General features: G+C 34.9%; 1 pseudogene across 3 annotated transcripts; it reads left to right on the top strand.

Moving 5' to 3' along the window:
* The first annotated feature begins 1,999 nt into the window (after positions 1–1,999).
* LOC149822680 (pentatricopeptide repeat-containing protein At2g03880, mitochondrial pseudogene) lies at positions 2,000–6,207 on the top strand (annotated as a pseudogene). 3 transcript variants are annotated; one of them, XR_016426091.1, is made up of 4 exons: positions 2,000–4,150; positions 5,246–5,427; positions 5,533–5,862; positions 5,969–6,207. The product of XR_016426091.1 is annotated as a pentatricopeptide repeat-containing protein At2g03880, mitochondrial pseudogene, transcript variant X2 (transcript). The 3 variants fall into 3 exon arrangements; XR_016426089.1 differs by lacking the exon at positions 5,969–6,207 and having other exon boundaries at positions 5,533–5,921; XR_016426092.1 differs by lacking the exons at positions 5,246–5,427; positions 5,969–6,207 and having other exon boundaries at positions 5,533–5,921.
* Positions 6,208–22,248: the final 16,041 nt, after the last annotated feature.

The raw sequence follows: 22,248 nt of genomic DNA, 5'->3' as shown, positions 1-22,248 counted from the left end.
TATGAAGAAACTATATTGACAAGCAACATAAGTGTTAGGTTTGCATGTTAGTTTGTTCATTTGTTACGCTTGTATATAGACTCATTTGAATACATCATGAATGTATTAGATGTCTAATGTCTTATATAATATCTATCAAGATTTATAGAAAGACTTCAAGCATCCCACAACAAGGACATAACAACAAGAGCAGAACTTCCTAAGACCATTTACTTTTCCTCATATTTCTATGTGAATCTCCAAAGTGATATTTTTGTTATTTTTCTACTAACTAATAAAAACTAATGGGTAAACATTAAATGTTTACAATAAATAGTCAAAACTAAAGGGATGGCAGATGGGGCTCGTGGAATTTTGGAGACCAACTAGTTGTTGTGCCATTTCTTTGAATTTGATAAGGTATCTGTTGGACAACTTTTCATACTTGCAAAACAAAAATTTTTACGTGCATAGTGAGCTTAAACTCAATTTATGTTGCTGATCTTAATTTCTGTCATCTGGAGCAACTAACATTGGGTTCTTTGAAAAATATATATGAATACAAGGGAGTTCAGGTTGTACAATTCGATAGAGTAAAAAACTAATGCAGATAACAACATTAGAGCGTTAGTACGCTAACATTACTTATTCTATAATATGCTTATTTCTCTCTTGTACTCGGTAGATTGAAAGTTGTGTTGCAAGTTTATTTTTTTATAAGGTGGTTTGACTTTAACTGTTACACCACCCATGGAATAGTTTGGCCCATAGAAGGTATTCCTCAACAAGAAAATAATTAATTACTTTGCATATGTTTGTTAACTCAATTCGTACATATACATGTTCTTGACTTGGTATATGATTGTCACATAATTTATTGTGATATATTTGTTCTACTGTATATGTAGTATTTGAGTAGAAATACATAATTGAACTTCATAAATGTACACATTTATGTTATGTTTTGTTATGTTTTTTGGGTGTAAGCTATAATTAGTTGTTTGCTAATAATCTTTTTTTCAAAATGATAAAACATACTACAAGAAACGTATGATCAAATTCTATAAATGCATGAGAAAAAAATAACTTTAGAGGATATCAAAAGGTCTAAAGGCCAAACAATACTATTATAAAATATTAGATATAAATTTGATAGAATAGTCAAGGATTGTATCTAAATTTGTTGAAATTATTTTGTAAATGTATTTTAAATTATTATGTCAATATATTTTAAATATTTTATAAATTATTCTGTAAATATCCTTTAAATATTTGATTCTTACTGAAAAATAAAAACTAAGTAAGGACTCTAGAGTCCTTCCTGTGATAAAACTTCTTTTCTAAAAGGGCCTAATGCCTACCCTTATGGACAAGTTTTTAAAGGCTTATTTGAGGAGAATGGGAGGAAGGTGGTGAAAAATTCTTGAAGTTAGGGGCAATTTCATCTTTTTGGATCACTATTGCTAAACCAAGGTTAACACAACGGTTGAAATGTGGTGCACTTTTTTGTGAATTATCTGCAAAAGCTAGGCAGTTAGTTAAATGTAAAATTTGAATTGTCAAGCTGATTTTGTAAATATGATAAAGGTGGTGAAAAATTCTTGAAGGGGCAATTTCATCTTTTTGGCTCACTATTGCTAAACCAGAATTAACACAACTGTAGAAATGTGGAGCACCTGTTTGTGAATTACCGGCAAAAACGAGGCAGTTAAATGTAAAATTTGAATTGTTAAGCTGATTTTGTAAATATGATAAAGATGGTGAAAATTTCTTTCAGTTAGGGGCTATTTCATCTTTTTGTCTCACTATTGCTAAACCGGTAGAAATGTGGAGCAACCTGTTTGTGAATTACCTGCAAAAGTGAGGCAGTTAAATGTAAATTTTGAATTGTTAAGCCGATTTTGTAAATGTGATAAAACTTGAGCGCCCTGTAAATTGTTCCTTCTGATTTTAAAGATTTTTTCACAAGCCTCACCCTCGTCTCTTCTTTTTCTCTCTGGAATGGTGGAACCCTAGCATTAGCAACACACTCTCTCTCTCTACGTTCCGAATTATCTTCCAAAGACAAAAGTTTATGATTGGAGAATGGAGATGCATAAAACATTTCGGTTTCTTTCCTAAAACATTCTCTTTTCTCTCCAGGCTCAATCTTTTCTGCTTTATTTTCAGGTGACCGTTAGAATGTCGGTGACAAATCCCCGCCATTTCAACGCCTTCATCAACCTCCTGCAAGAATGCATTGATTCCAACTCCTTACGCCATGGCGAGCTCGCCCATTCTCTGGTCCTGAGATCGGGATACTTGGGGTTCTCTTTTCTCTGCAATCGCATCATAGACATGTACTCTAAATTCAAAGCGATGTTGAGCGCTCACCATTTGTTTGACGAAATGCCTATGAGAGATACCACCACTTGGAACATACTCATTGGTGGGTATTCCAAATTGGGAAGAATGGAGGCCGCCCATCGTCTGTTCAATGAGATTCCACGCCGAGATGATGTCTCCTGGAACACCATGATCGCTGGCTATGTTCAACAGGGCAATGGCATCGAAGCTCTGCAATTGTATGGTCAAATGGTTTCTGCAGGTGAGAGACCAACTGAATTTGCAGCGTCTAGTGCTCTGCGGGCTTGTGCAAGCTTGTCTAGGTTTGAAGAAGGCAGAATGCTGCATTGCCAAATTTACAGATTCGGGCTGGAAGGGAACGTCTTTGTCTCGAGCTCGCTGGTCGACATGTATTGTAAGTGTGGAAAATTGGAGTATGCGGAAAGAGTGTTTGATAGAATGCCAGAGAGAAATACAGTTTCTTGGAATGCGATGCTTACTGGGTTCTCCAGGAACGGCTTTGCCGAAGAAAGTTTTAGGATTTTTAATGAGATGCTGAATTCTGGGATTAGGCCAGACCATATAACTTTCTGTGTCATTCTGAGTACTTGTGCTAGTTCATCAAATTTGGTAACAGGAAAACAAATGCATGGATTTATATCAAAAGTTCCTGCAGGTATTGACTTATTTGTAGAGACTGCTCTTCTTGATGCTTATGCTAAATGTGGGTGCATTGAAGAGGGTCGACATGTTTTTGATAATATGTCAAAGCGGAATAGTGTTTCATGGAGTTCAATGATTATTGGTTATGCACAAAATGGGTATGGAAAGGAGGCTGTTTGTCTATTTGAGGAGATGTCTCACTCAGGGGTCAAGCTAGATGCAGTTACTTTTCTTGGTGTTCTAACGGCGTGCAGCCATGCAGGGCTTGTTGATGAGGGCCGGCGTTATTTTGAATCAATGGAAAGTGTTCACGGAATAACTCCAGATGAAACACACCATACAGCTATTGTTGATCTCCTTGCTCGTGCTGGTCATGTGCTCGAGGCAAAACATCTCATTGATAGAATGCCATTTGAGCCTGATGCTGCAGTATGGGGTGCATTGCTTGGAGCTTGCCGAGTTCAACATAATTTAGAATTGGGAAAACTTGCAGCATCCAAGGTCTTGGAACTGGATCCACATAATGCTTCTGCACACATGCTTCTTTGTAACCTTCATGCTGAGTGCCACAACTGGGATGAAGTAGCAAAAGTCAGAATTAGTATGAAAGCTTTGAGAGTGAGAAAAGATCCAGGTTCTAGTTGGATTGAGATAGATAATGTTGTTCATATTTTTGTTGCAGATGACAAGTCACATCCACAAATAGAGCAGATTAATCTTGCTTTGGAAAAACTGATAAACCTGCTTGAAGATAATGGTTACACCTCCTTAAATATGTACCTTAATAATACAAGAGAGGAACGACAACATTCCTATCACAGTGAGAAATTAGCCATTGCTTTTGGATTGATCAGTACTTCAGTTGATAAAACAATCAGGATCATGAAGAACCTCCGTGTTTGTGTTGATTGTCATACTTTTATGAAATTTGTTTCTCAAGTTGTGTGTAGAAAGATAATCTTACGTGATGTATGTCGTTTCCATCATTTTCAAGATGGGAAATGCTCATGTGGTGATTACTGGTGATTGAGAATTTCAACAATTAAAACACAAGGTATTGCATTTGTTCACATAGAAGCCCTACAGAACATGCACAATGCTTTTTAGTGGGACAAACTTGTGAATTATTTTAGCTCTGGAGAAGTGGTATATTGGAATTGCCTTTGGCAAACTTCTAGACAAGGTATGACTAATTACATATTCAGTCATTTGTACATTATGCTACCAACTTCCTATGTCTTTTATAACTCGTTCTCTTTGTACTGTTATCTCCTAGTCCTAGGTATTTAGATAAAAAAAATTAGAAATAGGTATTACTTAATTTTTCTGTCCTAATGCATCACCTATCTCACATAGGTGTGTGTGCGGATGCAGATACGGGTGCAGAGGGTGTGACACAAAATTTAAAAAGCTGGGGTGCGGGCACAAACACACACACACACACACACACACACACACACACATATATATATATATGTATATGTGTGTGTGTGTGGTATGCATGCGTGCATGTGTATTTTATGTATATAATATATAAAATTGAAGTTGGTTAGGGTTAACAGTATCCACTTTCAGACAAACGGACCTCAGTGCCATTGACTCCACCTGTCAAGAAAGAAGCCGTGTGCGACACGGGTTGTTACCCTGTTAGAAATTCCCATGTTACATATTGCATAACCAATCACTTTGTGTTTCTTTTTTCAATTGTCTTCGATTACCTCCGTTGGTCCAACTTTCAACTATGGCATATCCCAACTATTCAAATTACATCAGGCTTTTGTGATATTAACGTTTTTTTTTTCTATTCTGGTGGTTGAGCATTATAAATGAAGTTTTAGATGTTTATAGGCTCCAAACCTACTGTTCTACATGGCTAGAGGTTATTAGGTTTAAATATCCACTATGTTTTTGGATTTAGATATGTTTTGAGCTGCTATGTTCATGAGCTTAATGGAAATGGCCATGCTTGAGTATTTCCATGCACTTGTTTATAATTGTTTGAGACAACCACAGGTCTGCTCCTACTTGTAAGTTGTAAGTCTCATTGCTTTTCTCCTTTATTTCTAAGTGCGACTATGGTACAATTAACATCCACTTATCTAAAAGCTACATCCAATTTTTCTCTGGTGCCAGAATATGTTTTAGATTTTCCCCTCTCCAGTTCCAGAATGCACTTTTCTTTTCTTTTTTAACCATTCCTTCTTATGAATCCACCCTTGAAATCACTCTCTGATTTTGTTCTTTCTTTTGACTAGCAAGTTTTTCTCCCTTCTTTCAGGGTTGTCATAAGTGTCCAAACTATAAAGATCCATCCCTTGCCCGCATTATTTGGAAACAAGCTGCAATGTTGTTTTCGGTGAGCTGGAGCAAGCAAATTGTAAGAAATACGAAACATGACTCAGATTGGTCCTCTGTGGCTGGCAGATTATCTGCATATGTTATGGCTGTAACAAGGACCCAGTAAGATGTCCACTTTCTTATTGACAAGAATTGAAATCACTGCATCTTCTTAGGGATTATTATGTGTTCAGCTTTTCCTTTATGGTGTTTATTGATTTTGTGCAGGTGCAAGGTTGCTCTACCGGAAGTGATAAATTGTAAAATATGAAACATGACTCCGATTGGTCCTCAGTGGTTGGCAGATTATCTGCATATGTTATGGCTGCAAGAAGGACCCAGCAAGATGTCTACACTTATTGACAAGAATTGAAATCACTGCATCTTCTTAGGGATTATTATGTTTTCAGCTTTTCCTTTCTGGTGTTTATTTATTTTGTGCTGGTGCAAGTTGCTCTACCGGAAGTGATAAATTGTAAGAAATCTGAAACATGACTCCGATTGGTCCTCTGTGGCTGGAAGATTATCTGCATATGTTAGGGCTGCAACAAGGACTCGGTAAGATGTCTACACTTTCTTATCGACAAGAATTGAAATTACTATCTTCTTAGGGATTATTATGTTTTCAGCTTTTTCCTTTCGGGTGTTTATTGATTTTGTGCAGGTGCAAGTTGCTCTACCGGATAAATTGATTTACGTTTAGGCAATTTCAAAATCTTCCATTTTCTTTCCAAAGATACAAACGTCTCTTTCATTTGATCCATTGAACTTCTGTTGAGATTCAAAAGCGAGAAACTATTACTTAGATGGCAAATAACATTGTCTTTCCACCATGCTTTACACAAGGACTTGATCTGTTGGTGAATTTAAGTGGTATTCTTGATCAAAATTCCTTTTAACTCGTATTGAGATTGGGGAGTGCTCTTATTGTGAGGTTTTGGTAGACATTGGAAGAAAAATTGTTACTGCTATATATCATTTGTTAGAGCAAGATATACCACCCTGAATTCTTCCAGTAGCATCATGTGGCTTAAGCTCGTGATTGATTTTACTCATTACCTTTTTTAAACACGCAAAAAATATTGTAAGGCATATAAAGGAGTTATGGTAGCCCTTTTCCATTAATAGGAACACTAGCTCCCTATGAAATATGAAGAAAACTTGGCTGTTAACAAGGGAAGTGAATAGACATTTGTTAACATGCATTTGATTTGTCCCCTTAGAGTCTATTACTCATCGAGTTTTATGTGCTGATCATATGGTGCAGATATAATATTTTAGAGGTAACAACCTGATTCTCCACATTACCCATGTGGCTTCTTACTGCCTATTGGAAGAACAAGGCTTTTTAACAACATTTTGAAAATCAAATCTTTTAACTGTGTACCTTGTTCTTTTCTCCCAAACTTGAATTTGAGTTGCAACTATTTCCTTATCCTATGCCAGTTGAGGTGTTCTTCAAAATTTTCCTTTATTCCTTACCGAAAGATATTTTTAAGACTATCTTTAGTTGAGCAATTTTATTAAGCACTTAACATGCAAGTTTAACACCAACCTAGCACGGGACAATACAAATGCAAAATGTTGTGTTCACATCTTGCTGTTGCTTGTTTCCGGAATCGTGCTCTGCAGTTTTGGAGGCAAACATGTTGAAGCAATCACCACCTATGTCACCAACAGGGGCTCCACTTGTCTGGCAGGAGCAGTTAGTGCACGTCACCTTGTGTTGGGACTTTGCAAGTTCGAATCCCAATGGTATATGGTTGTATAACTGGTATGGGTCTGCCTAACCCCAGATTTTTCTGTCGAAAAAAAAAAAATCACCACCCATGTCAATAGGCTTATCACAAGTTTTCCCCTTTGCAGTTGTAAAAGCTTGCCAATTTATTGGAAAAAACACAAAAAAGAAAAGGAATCTCAACAAACATAAGATAGCATTAGCTAGAAAAGTTTTCCAAGTGATGGACTTTATGCAATAATCTAAATGACCACGCTCGAGTTTGATTCCCATATACATTTGCCAACCAATTCCTTCCATCAGACTATTAATCCGTGGATTCTGGAGGATTTTAACTTATGGCAGAGATCTCAAATCCGAGGAACTGAGTTCCCCCATTTGAGACGTGAGCCCTATGCCTTGAACTATGTGCCCACGTATCTGTGGGCGACATCCCTGATAATCATAGGGAATGGATTTGGTAACGGTGTCATGAGGTACAAATGGTTATTTCTGTTTTTTTCATATCTTTCATTTTTTTGTTTTTCATGAAACTAATATTACAAATGTGATCTATGTGGCCTCAAAGGGGTTTGGCGTAGAGGGATGTGTCCTAGGCCGCTAGGCAGGCAGTCTAGGTTCAAATTTTATGGGTGTCACTCCTTGTACAAGCAGAAGCGTGGCGACTCCCTAAGAGAAAGGGGTAAGCTCATGGAGTTTTATGCTGTTAGGATAGCGACCATAAATACGGCAGGCAAAGCCAGCACAACTAGTTCACTGATCCTAGGGGTGGTTTATGTGTAAATAAAAAATGTGATCTATATGTTTTGCTAATTGGGAATCAACTCTTCCATCATTAGATTATGACACAGGAATGTCATCATAAGATGTAAAAGAATGAATGGCCTACAGTGTGCAATATTTTTGTATTGGTAAAAAATAACAAAATTTTTGTCAAAATAACCCCATCCATAGCATTTGGAATGTTTAACACATGTATAAGGTCAGGTTGGGTCAAAAGAACCTGCAACTATGACTTCTAAAGGCAACATGGTTCCATTACCAAATGTTATCCCTCAAATTCTGGCTACTATGTTGCCGGAATTGATATTCAAGCTCATACAATGAGCACCACATTGTGCTGCTGCGGTTGATGGACTAAGCCAATGAAGGGCAATTAAACCATGCATGCACTTTTTTTTATTGATTTATGGACTTATCTTGTGGCCCAACAAAGAAAAAACCCATTACACACACACACACACACACACACGCTTTGACACCTTATTAGAGCCATCCATTTGGGGAAAACCTCAACTGTAGGCTAGTGTGGGTATAGACCTCAAAACTGACTCTAGTATGGAGCTCTAAGCATCTATTCCATGTACGGTGGCCCGAGACCTTGCAAGATACTGTCATGAAAGGCACCCTACAAGATCATGGGGTTAATATTTGCTAAAATTTATAGCGTACGTACAATTGACTTAGCAACATGGCAGAGCCACATACTGGCCAGGGTGGGCCCACCCTGACCCCGAAAACCCCCAATAAGGGGGTTTGGTAACACCTTGACCTAACCCCCTCCCAAACCCTCTCTCTCTCTCTCTCTCTCTCTCTCTCTCTTATGGGGGTACTATTCCACCATAGTTTATAGTGATACACACTTTATTTAAATTATCTAAGCTACAAAAACAAAATCTAATTATTGGACATGTTCTATTTATCATTTTCATGTGTTAAGATGATTCTAATAAGAAGTTTTATACCATTTTTAAATAACCCTTTTTTTTATAGTCAATTTTTTTTTGATAGTCCATTTTTAAACCACCCATATTTTCATGAACTGTGAACCTTCGACTTTTACTATCTCAAAAATGGAACCTTATGATGTATTAGATATGATAAAACCTTATAGATAGTAAATAAGTCGTGCTAAACACATCTGCATGGTTAGGTGTACCATTTGCTGGCTAGATCCATTCAAACAAGATTGTATACCACCCTATGGTATCATGGTATGAAGCCACCTTATATTTTTCACACATTTTTTTTTTCTGACAGAGAAAGCTGGGGTTAGGCAGACACCTACCAGTTATACAACCGTACGGGGTTCGAACTTGCAATGTCCCCACATAAGGTGGGGTGCAAGAGCCACCGCTGGTCACAAACACATTTGTGCCCACCTTAATTTGGATTTCTGTCTCTGTACAAAGAAATATGGGCTGATTTACAGACCCTTCCTCCTATAGTGCTAATTCTAGAGGAGGCAGGATCAGGTCAGAGGCACCTCCAATGAAGGACAGTCAGAGGTGCCTTGGATGTTGTTCATCCATGTGATGAACGGTAACCCAAACACCATGGTTGGATAGTTTACCTCTCAAATGTAGCCATGGATGATATATTTTTTATAAATAACGAATGGCTGAAAAACAAGGAAAAATGGTGGTGATCGGGTTGCTGTGCTCATGGATGAATGGCACCCAAGTCACATCTGACTATAATATCGTCAGAGTTGCCTTTGACCTGTTGCTGTCTCCTTCTAGAGAAGTTTAAGATGACATTAAAGTGAGATGAAGTAGAGATGTTAAACATCAATTCTAGGTAATTGTTTTTTTAAGGACGGTGGGGGTTTCCCCGAAATTCTATTAATAAATTAACCAATTACATGCGATCACCCATCAGGACTAGCCAACCCCCAGGTTTATCCTTCCAAAATAGATAGTTGAAAGATTTTTTTACACATTTTGGTTGTTGTTAAGGATATTTTTTTGTATATTTTTTGTGTTGTCATCAACTTTTTCAGCTACTGGATTTAGCGTTTAGGGTTTTTTCACACACACACATATATATATATATATGTTTTTGTTGTAGACGATTTATGTTTGGTTTCTTGTCTTTTGAGTTATTATTTGATGTTTGCGTGTTGGTGTAATGGGGTTAGGGTTTATTGTGCACAACCATTGAATAAAGGTTAAGAGTTTATTGTTGGTAGTTGGTTTTCAGAGTGGTCGTATGTAGTTATGTTAATTGAATGTATAATGCATATACGAATGATCTTTTCTCACATGCTAATTTCATTAGATGAACGATATGTTGTGTGGTTGGTATAGAGATTTAATGATGTACTCTGAAATGATTAGATTATATTACCGTAACACTAATTACCCTAATTGGTGATCTATAATCATCTCAAAAAGTAGTAGCTATATAAAATTTATGTCTTCGATGTCTCGTAAAACTGAATATATGAAAGAGTCAATGATCTTTCGATACCGTTTTTCTTCAAACCTAGATATCCAACATATATGAATGAATGTGTTGGACGATGATGATGTTAAATCGATGTTATTTCATGTTGACATTTACTTAGTTTCTCACAAAGATAAAGAAGTAGAGAATGCGCATCTATCTCCGACACTACCTATCAAGTTGAGTCCTTTACCAATAATCTAATTGTCCTAAATAGTGAACGCTATTGATGTTGTACATGATCAAAGGATGATTGTAAAGGATGTGAAACTACATGGGCAAACAAGTGTCAATGATCGTCATCGTAGTAATTTGAATGACATGCAACATTTTCAGGCATACGACAAAACTAGGTACAAGTTATAATTTTGATGTAATTTATGGTTGAGATGTAATGATGGTTAATCTTGAATATTAAAAATACAAAAATATTGTATGCATGTAAGCAAATGAAGCAATAAATGTGATGAATTTTGATTTAGTTTGTGCAACCAAATAGTCAATTAGCGATAACAACGATCATACTGACAGTGAAGAATCAAATGATATCAACGATGATGAGTATACCATGTTGATAGGAGATGACAAAAACATTGATGACATGAGACAAATAATGGCAGGTGAAAACTATGCACCAACAGAATTTGAAAAGTCAAACCCTTGATATTTTGTATAATTATATGAACATTTGTTAGGCAATATAACTTGTTTATGTTTTTACACTAATGAGACATGGTTGAATAAGTTCTCATTCAATGGATTATCATACAATGAAGAACAATTAAAAATATTTGAAGCAGAGACATTTCATTTGTATGACAAATTGCACAATAAAAAGCTTAATATTTGTGAATAATTTTAGTGGCTAACAACAAACTCAAATGATCGAGAAATTGCTTTCGGTAAAAGGTTTAATGATCTGCATACTGTTGCAAGTTTTTAAAAGATCATGTGATTAGAAATAACTGTAAAACAAATTCTTAAAAAGCTGCAATAACAATCACTATCGTATACATGAGAAAGAACTCGCAGATGATGGTATTGCCTTTGGAAGATTCATTGTATAAAGTTATGCAGAGCAGGGTTTTTTCAAGTGAAGAAGTATCAAAGTGAGCATATATGTGGTGGATCACTGGACAACCTTATAGTAGAGAAAGTGTCTTCAAAGTGGATTTCAAGTGTTATTCACAAACACATATACAATAATCTAAAGATAACTCTAAGAAAAATCATGAATTACATCAGTCGCGAGGAAGATGTAATGGTCACTTGTAAACAAGCATGCCATGGACTAAAGAGGCACTATATGGTTCATTCAAAGAGTCCTTCAAGATCCTTCTCACCTATTTGGATGATCTGATGAAGGCTAATTGAGGAACACTATGGTACATTCAGACCGATCAGAAAGATCAATTTTAGTACATTTTCTTATCTTTTCGTCCACTCATCGATGAGTTTTTAAAAGATTGCCTTTCAGTTCTTATGGTAGATGGCACATTCCTAAAAAAAAGCTATACAGCTATATTATTATGGGTCCATAGTATTAATCTTTGTAATAAGATATTTTTGGTAGCATTTGCAGTTGTTGATAAGGAGTCCAATGAGTCATGAGCATGATTTTTAAAGCATCTAAAGCAAGAATTGATACACTTCAAAAAGTTTAGAGAGAAATGAGTATTGACAGCGATACACATAAAGGTTTAAAATATGTTGTGCCCACGCATGACCTGCATGTCATATTGGATTTTGCATAAAGCATTTGATGGAGAACTTTTTTAAAAAATTTGGTTCATCACTCAGTGTACTTTGGTGGAGTGCAGCTCAAGAAGCCAAAAGAGAACAATGCACTTATTTTCTTTAAAAAATTGATGAACAAAACCAAAACGCATACAATTATGTTGCCACTGACATAAAACCGAAACATATGGTTGCTTAACGTCTAATATAGCCGAGAGCTTCAATTAATGGATTCTTGCCATATGTGACAAACCCTTAATTCCTCTCATTAAAACACTTCATCTCATGATGAAACTTTTTGAGAAAAAAAAGAATGTCGAACAACATATGACAGACATTGCAGTGTCGAAGGTAAAATAAAAACTAGAGGAACTAAAGAAAAAGACGCAATAAATACGTGTGTAAGTAGTGCATTGCCTTCGACATTGGTATGAAGCTCGCGACCGATCTCATGCTTACAGTGTTGATCTTGAGAAGCACTTGTGCTCTTGTGAAGAGTGACAGGTTAGAGGGATTCCTTGCGAACATGTGATCACATGCATTTTATATAAGGGCAACCTACCAGAGGATTACTGCAATAAGTTCTTCACAGTTGAATTATATCAAGCTACATATAACCAATATCCATTCTTCTTGATGGCAGATAATGTCCTACATATCTCTCCATTTACTCCTATAGCTTTCTATCTACCAAAAGTAGTTCATAAAGCAGGGTGACCTAAGGTTAACAGACAGAGAACAAAATACAAGAATGTTGTGTAATACAAGTCAATATATATTGTGAGATTAGCCACAAGTAGAAGCATGAATAATAATATGTTAGAGTACATATGCTTTGCAAAATATAGGATTTGTTGATCATTATTTAATGAATTGCTTCTTTGTGTGTATATCTAGTGTTTTTTAATGAATTACTCCAATGTCTTATATCTTATATGTATATCTTAGGTAATTCATGATGTATAGTCATAGAGGTTACCGTGGAAGAAAGAGGACCAAACTAACCCGAGTTTTGAAGAGTATGATACAAATTATGGTGCATAATGTATAATCAATATCCCGAGTCATGCATGTATATTTGTCATACTATACATGTATGTAAATCATATATAAATCACATAAGTTTTGAGAGCATACAGGCTTCGTTTTTTATGAAATTACTTTCGTTCTTTTTAAAATTTTGATACGGTTGCAACCATGCATTAAAAAAATCATAACATAGGTTATCAAAATATCCATCATTTTAGATATTCATAATTGATCAGAATTATAGAAAAATTGTCGGGTATTACAAAACCATAGATACCAAAAGCATATAAAAAATAAAAAATGAATGTACTATCCTAAAACAATACATCATTTCCCTAAATACCAAGAAATACATCAAAATTCCACATATATCTAAAATCTCTGATTCCTAACTTATTTAAGACCATTTTACCTCTCATAAAGATTCACATGATAAACATGTGGACCTTGGGAGGTCTACATGTTTTACATGTGAATCTACTTTAGTTTGAGATTTTCATCTTCTTGGAGGTTTGGAAGATAGTTATGTGAATGTGAGCCGGTCCACATTTTCTATTTGTGAATCTCCTTTCATTTTAGCAAACTTTGCAATGTAACTCGTGGACTTGGGGAAGTTCGCATGTTTCACATGCAAACTCATCTAGTTTGAGATTTCATTTTTCTAGAGGTTCGCAGGTAGGGGTGGGCATAGGGCCAGCTTGGCCTAGCCTAAGCCCATTTGGAGTTCGACCTTGCTGGGCTTTGAGCATGACCCAACCCAAAAATGACATGACCCATTTAGTAATGGTTTGGCTTTAGGTCCGATTCTTAACGAGCTCGAGTTTGGAAATCAACCCATGACCCAGCCCATACCAATGTTCATCGGGTCGGTTGGGTCCCACATAGACTCATTTGATATAGATTGATGCATGTATGGTAATACATCATCATATTAAACACTCTATATTTTATGCATATCATAGACATGCAAATTCTCTCCCAAATCCATCAAAGAAAATGTTGTAAATGGCAAACCTACAATCCTACACCCAATTAATTATTTCTCTAATTCTCATAAAATTAATGCATTTAATCAGGTAAATAGTAATAGTTAACATACTAAGGGTCAATAGCGGCAATTGTTCTTGCCACTATTGGTCTATAATGATGATATTTCTCGCCGATATATTGCCACAAAAAGTGACCTTTGTTGATCAATAACGACAACATTTATAGGTTGCCATTAAATGATGAACCAATAGCAGTGAAGAATTTCGCTGAAACTGAGAACACTAATAGCGGCATGGTAGTTTATAATGATGAGGTTGTTTTAATGAAGAAATACCTGATAACGGCGATATCTCTGGCTCATTGTTATAAGCTACCTATAGGTTATAACATTTCTTCTCTCCATTATAGCCTATATCGGCTAACATTAACTTATCGTTGTAGGCTATAATAAGGAGAATTACTCATCGTTATAGGCTGGCTATAATGGCGAGACAAGGATTTTGCCTATAATGATAAGATAAAAATGTCGTCGTTATAGGATATAAACCTGTAAATTTAAAACGTAAAATTAGTTTAAAAAAATTACATTAAAAAACTTACAACTAAAACATACATTGAACAAAAACTCTCTATACACTTCAAACATACATCCTCAAACATTCACTTCAAACATACATTTAGCAAAAACTTCAAATACACTTCAAAAAACATACATACATTTCAAATATACATCCTCAAACATTCACTTCAAACATACATTCAATAAAAACTTTAAATATACTTCAAAAAACATACATATACTTCAAAAATATAAACTCACTACATCCTCTCCAAGCCTGGAACAAACACGCTTCAAATACACCCCCTCCTCCCCAACATCCTCTTCAAGCCCGCAACAAACACACCTCTAATATAAACCCAATATATCCTCTTCAACCCTGCAAAAAACACACTTTAAATACAAACCCACTACATCTTCAAACTTTCACTTCAAACATACATTCAACAAAAACTTCAAAAAATATACATACACTTAAAAAATACAAACCCTCTATATCCTCTCCAAGCTTGCTACAAACACACTTTAAATACAAACCCCCTACATCATCTTCAAGTCCGCAACAAACACACTTTTAATGCAAACTCACTACATCCTCTTCAAGTCTGCAATAAATATACTTCAAATTAGTACCTACTACATCCTTAAACATTTATTTCAAACATATATTCAATAAAAATTTCAAATACACTTCAAAAAATATATATACACTTCAAAAAACATATATACACTTCAAAAATATAATCCCACTACATCTGCTTGAAGCTTGCAACAAATACACTTCAAATACAAATCTCTTACACTCCTTACATCCTCTCCAAGCCTGTAACAAACATATACACTTCTAATATTTACATAAACCATCCTGCAAACAACAAATTAATAATCTATTAGATCAAACATATTTAGCAATATACTATATGAAAAAAAAAACTTAGGGAATAAGAAACTTGCCCTCTTATGATACTTCTGAAGGTATGAAGATGATCCGCTAGTTTATAGAATGCACTCGTTGTCGGTTCCTATCGATATATTTCAGTTTGCAAGAAGCAAATTAAGAATCGATTAGATCAAACATATTTAACACTATACTATATGAAAAAAATAAACTTAGGAAATAAAAAACTTACTCCTGCATGATACCTTTGGAGGTACAAAGATGTACCAGGGTTGATAGTTATTGAAGCCTTTCATTGCTAGATTTGTTTATGATGCACGAAATCCAGTTTGGTTATGGTCATGATATTTCGATTTCGTTGCAACCTTTATCTTTCATGAAATTATGCATTAAAATATTTATCAATCATCCTCTGAATCATCTTAGTGTAACATGAGATATTCGTTGATGGTGTGTGTGTGCGTGTGGGGGGGGGGGGGGGGGGGTAATGAATCAACCTCTATGTAATCATCCTCCTGATATGCATCGTTGTCCTATTCTTTATTCAGTTCAGATGAAGATGGTAGAATCTCATACATATTTTTTGGTATTATCTTCTGTGCTATATGCATTTCGCTCTTTGTTGGATCTCTAATATAAAATACTTGTATAGCTTGAGAGGCTAAAATAAAAGGATCTTCTTGGTATGCTGGGTGAGACATGTTGACACATGTAAAGTATTCATCCTTACATATATGCCTATTATCAAACTAATCACATCTAAATGTATACACTCAATTTTGTCCTATATATTTAAATTTGATAATATTTTTTAGAACATAATAATAGTCTACATCAGGCTCTCCTACATCGCCATCACACGTAACCATTACCTCGTTGTTCTGAGAACTACGATATTCACCATGAGACTATGTATGAAACCTAATTCCATTCACATCATAAGTTTGACAGGACTGTGATTCACGCTTAGATCCTCTTACAAGAATTCATAATTCTGGAGAAGCATCCTCATGATTTTGTAGAAACCAACTTGCGAACTCCTGATCATGTCATATTATAGCTTCTTGTATATTATTGCATAAGCTGTGGATTATCTATCTGTGTTCCTAGATACGACTCACATTCAATGTAGTTGTCTAGCACATATTGATGAAATCTCATACATTCTAAATCTAAAACTATAACTGATAAATCACCACCAGTTTTCACGTAAATGTCATGTGAGAATACATATAAACTTGGTATCCTTGTCATGTTGGGCCTATCATCATGCCGATCATGACGGTTAAATCTAGTATCAAAAGTAGTAAGATACATTGAGTAAAAGGTCACACATTATGTTGAAATATATATATATATATATATATATATATATATATATATATATATATATATATATATATATATATATATATATATATATATATATATATATATCAGTAATGAAAGCTTCTGCTCGTGCTTTATTCATCACAATTCGCACCAAAGAATCTCTCAATTGGATATATCCAATGATATTGTACTGGTCTAGCAAGTTTGGCCTCACGTGGTAGATGAATGACTAGGTGCACTATTATGGTAAAAAATACGGGTAAAAATATCTTATTTAAAGAGCATAAAATTACTTAAATAATTTTCTTCATCATTGTTAAAGCATCGCTTCTCAACGTCCTTGCACACAACAATTTTAACATATCACTCAGACGAATTAAAGGCATGCCATTTATCTTTTTTAGATATCCACAAACTACAATAAGTAGGCACTGGAAGAAAATGCAACTGTCATGACTCTTCATTCTAAAAATTTAGCATTGTTTATGTTTACACATCGTCCAATGTTAGATGCATAGTTGTAAAAAAACTTTACATCCTTTAACCAATCAAGAAACTTTTTCTTATGCATACTAAAATATGTATACTATGCATGTGGTTTTTTGGATGTTGCACCGCTTTTGTCTAATTAAGTGCAGGTGACAATGTATTTTTCTGAGTCTTAAATCTTCTTGTGCATTTTTATTGTCCTTTGTTTTTCCTTAATATCGAGTAGTGTATATAAGATATTATCACCTATTTTTCTCAACATGCAGCACATCTAAGTTGTGTCTTAGCTTCAATGATGACCAATATGATAGTCAAAAAATAAGTTTTTTTTATCTAATTTAGATACTGTTTGTTGTCAACACGTTCTTTTTTTTCTTTCACCAACTCATACTTTTCTGAAATCAATAGTAATGTTACTTAACTGTACCTCTAGTTTACCTTCAGATAATTTATTTGGTGGTCCTCTAAGCTTCACTTTACTGTTAAACTCATTCTTTTGACGACACCATGGGTGATCTTCTGGTAAGAATCGACGGTGTGTCATGTAACATGTCTTCTTGCTGAACCTCAAGCTATCTAACCCTGTATCGACGTTGCAAACTAGACACACATGTTTCTCCTTCGTAGACTGCCATGATAAGTTAGCATATGTTGAAAAATCATTGATAATCCACATTATCACTGCTCACATATAAAATATCTCTTTAGTTGATGCATCGTACGCGTTAATGCCTTTATCCCATAACTCTTGCAAATCTTTGATTAATGGTTGCATGCAAACATCTATTTCATTTTTAGGTGCCTTTAGTCTAGGGATGAGTAGGAAAAGTTATACGAACGGATCTTTCATACACATCCATGAAGGCAAATTATACAATAATAATACTATGTGCCATATGCTGTATGACATGCTTATATTTTTTAATAGATTAAAATCATCGCTTGCCAAGCCGAGATGGACATTGCGAGGTTTCACCATGAACAATATATGTTCTCTATCAAACTCCTTCTACACTGCAAAACCTAATGGATGAATTAGTATGTTCTTATTGCTTGCACGTTGGATCTTGTGTCATATCATATTTGATGCTGTTTTTATTGTTATGAACTAGCACTGCAACCTCGGCTTTACGAAAAAATATCGTAATACCTTTTGAAAAACTTTTATTACTTTGCCTTTGTGTAGTTTTTATCTTGAAGCATTGTACTTTGGAGGCATTTCTTTCTTTCAATGCTTCTCCCAATCATTCACACACACATCTATCTTCACGTAATCAAAGTCGGTGCGATTCACAAATTTATTTACCTCGTAGTAAGAGTTTGTCAATTTTTTTTCACTCAGGTAATGTCTTCTTCAATAAATCAATCAACACATCGAACGATTTGTTACTTCAATTGTTCATTGATTTGATATGTAACAGTTTGAGAATGAAAGATAATTTTGTTAACTTTATACAGTCTGGATATAGATTGCTCTGACCATCACCCATTAAGTCTTGAAGGAGCTTGTGTTCGCCATCATCGTCTAGAGCTGAAGCCAATGTTGTCCTCATAATAATATCATTAAACATTTATTTGATCCGATCATGAACCTTTGTCGTATCCTCGCTCTCATCATGATGTATATGCACTGCATCTATGTGGGTTTGGGTCACTCACATAGGATTGAATATATTTCATGGTCGAACTACATCCAATCAAGTGTAGTTTGATCAGTGGTAGAATTTTATATTTTTTATTCTTGCAGTCTTTATATAGGCATCACATTCTACCAACGGAATCAACATCAGTACATGATACTTCAATGAATCAATCAATTCCAAATGTATAAGGTTCAAAACTTCTATCATAAATGTATATTCATAATTGATCCATATTCACATATGATGACCCCACTATATTCAACAAGAGAATCTTTGATCAATAGCATTTACAAATAAAAATAAAATTTTCTAAAATTACAAAAAAATGCCCATAAAATTTTAAGTTTCTAACATTTTACATAAATATGACTTTCATTATTGAAAGTTAATGAAAATTCATTAAAATGAAAGACAATCATAGGTTAGCCAAATATTGTATTACAATGAGAAAACACATGAGATTCACTTTTTCATTTGAATGAGAAAGTGAATCTCATTTGTATAAGCAGCCGAACTTAAAAAGGTAAGCTGTGAGAAAGTGAATCTCATTTGTCTTTGCAAATGAGTCACTTTCTAATTTTCTTGAGATTCAAAATCACATCAAAATCCATGTGATTCTGAATCACATGTGATTCTAAATCATGTTTTGAAAGGAGTAGCCAAACATACCCTTAATGTTATAATTGCTCATAGATTTCTTCATAGTTGCTTGAAATGGGTGCAGGTGTTGGGATGGACACAATGTGCTAGCACTAATATGTGAGGATTTAAAAAATTTCAAGTACATTTTTACTAAAACATGTACTAATATGGTTTCAAAAGATTTTAACACTAGTTTTTAATAAGCATTGGCACCACTTTTGAAAGAATTGGTATGAGTTACTATACATTAAATTTTCATAAAAGTACTTACAAATCAAAATAGTTAAATATGCGCATTTGATGAATCATTTGTATTTTATTTTTATCATAATATTTAAAAATCTTTATGAAAATAGTGTTTTTGTATTAATAATTATTTTTTGCATGTACAATGTTAGTAATATAAACAAGTTAGACACTTATAATGCATATAAATAAATTTTCACTAGTTATTAGACTAGTTTTTTAAGTAATTGAAATAGGTTTCTTAAACAGTTATGGTTTCTAAAACAATTTTTTTAGCATAATCAGATACTGATACACGTGGTAGATGATACATCTATGGATTTTTTATTAACCATAACAAAATTTAGATGCATTTTAAAAAGTTTAAAATGCAGGTACATTTTTATTTTTGCCAAAAAACTGAGTGCCAATTTATAAATTATCCCTGAACTCGCATGATTAGGTACGTATAGGCATAAAAAGTACTGACTCGAATAATATTTGGGTCAACCCGAACCCAACCCAAACAATATGCAGGTTCAAAACCCCAGTTGTACGTTGAATAATAACTGGTGGGGGTACGAGGATCAATAATACCCTGCATCTCCAAATCTTACATTAACTCTCTCATTCTTTTCTCCTAAGCCCTTTTTATAATTGGTCATCCATTGCCCCAACATCACCATTAGAATTAGCTAAATCGGGTGTAAGCTAAATCAGATCAACTGATTGGGTTTCAGCTCGGTAGCTAATAGGTGAAGGCCTAAATCGTTGACCCAAACCTGGCCCATGGTGGGCTGGTTGGCTTGGCCCACAGAGCCTGCCCGAACTGTTGTCCGCCCCCTGTTCACAAGATAATTATGTGAATATGAGTAGGTCTGCATTCTCTATTTGTGAATCTCCTTCCATTTTACTAAACTTTGCAAAATAAACTTGCAGACTTGGGAGGGCCGCATGTTTTACACACGAATCTCCTCTAGTTATCTTCTGAAAGGTTTGTAAGATAGTTCAATGAGCATGACCACATTCTCTACTTGTAAATCTCCTTCCATTTTAGCAAACTTTGCCAACTCTGGAACTTAGGGAGATCCATATGTTTAATACACAAATCTCCTCTAGTTTAGATTTTCATCATTCTAGTGGTTCGTAGGATATTTCCACGAATTTGAGCGGGTCCTCATTCTCTATTTGAAATATTTTCATTTTCTTGAAAGTTTAAAAAATGGTTCTATAAATGTGAGCCCGTCTATATTCTCGACCTGTGAATCTCCTTTCATTTTAGAGAACCTTGCAAAGTAAACTTGTAGACTTGGGAGGTCTGCATGTTTAACACATCTTTTAGTTTGAGATTTCCAACTTTCTAGAGGTTCGTAAGATATTTCTGCTAATTTGAGCAGGTCTGCATTCTCTATTTGCAGATCTTTCTTTTTACTAAACTTTGTGAAGTAAACTTGCAGACTTGGGGGACCCGCATTTTTAAGATGCAAATCTCCTTAAATTTGCTCACATTCGCAAAACTAGCGACCCTTTGGGAAGATGAAAATTTCAAATTAGAAGAGATTCACATGCCAAACATGCAGGTCTCCCCAAGTATGCAAGTTTACTTCACAAAGTTTAGTAAAAAGAAAGATCTGCAAATAGAGAATGCAGACCTGCTCAAATTAGCAGAAATATCCTTCGAACCTCTAGAAAGTTGGAAATCTCAAACTAAAAGATGTGTTAAACATGCAGACCTCCCAAGTCTACAAGTTTACTTTGCAAGGTTCGCTAAAATCAAAGGAGATTCACAAGTCGAGAATATAGACTGGCTCACATTTATAGAACCATTTTTTAAACTTTCAAGAAAATGAAAATATCATATTAGAGGAGAAGAATCTGAATCTGACCTAATCAGGTTCGAAGTTGGATTCAGAATCAGGTGGAAAAGGGTAGAACTAAATCCCCATTTTTTACATGTATTCGGGTTTATATGAAAAATCCAACTTGAGTTTGAAACCAATTATTAATTAGATTGGACTTGCTTCATAGAATCAGACTAATTGGAGTCAGGTTTGGTTGGATATCGGATGCAAATCTGATCTGTTGGCATAGATACAAATTGGGCACTGGATCAATGTCTATGAATGCCCTCCCATCCACAACCCCCAAAAAAAAACAGTTTATATGAATAATTGATGGTCATTTGGTTTAAGCTCTTTGAACCACTTAGAGCTTTTCCCATCTCAAGTAATGCACCTATGGAAAGGATCATATTTTGTACCACAGACTTGACAAAAATTCCAGTGTGCTCCCCAGTAAGAGTATGAATGTCATCAAGTTGAAGGGATGCCATGAGTTGGAAATGCACAGAAGACCTGAAGTTTTTACGTCAATGAGTTTGCAAAGTAATGAGATGTTTTTTCCCTGTTATCCAAAGTAAAAAAAAAAAACAAGA

This window comes from Nuphar pumila, chromosome 11 (assembly GCF_984573655.1).
Source record: "Nuphar pumila chromosome 11, dmNupPumi1.hap1.1, whole genome shotgun sequence".
NCBI classification, from domain to species: Eukaryota; Viridiplantae; Streptophyta; class Magnoliopsida; order Nymphaeales; family Nymphaeaceae; genus Nuphar; species Nuphar pumila.
The sequence above is the reverse complement of the archived record's forward strand: the minus strand, read 5'-3'. Positions and strand labels throughout refer to the sequence as shown.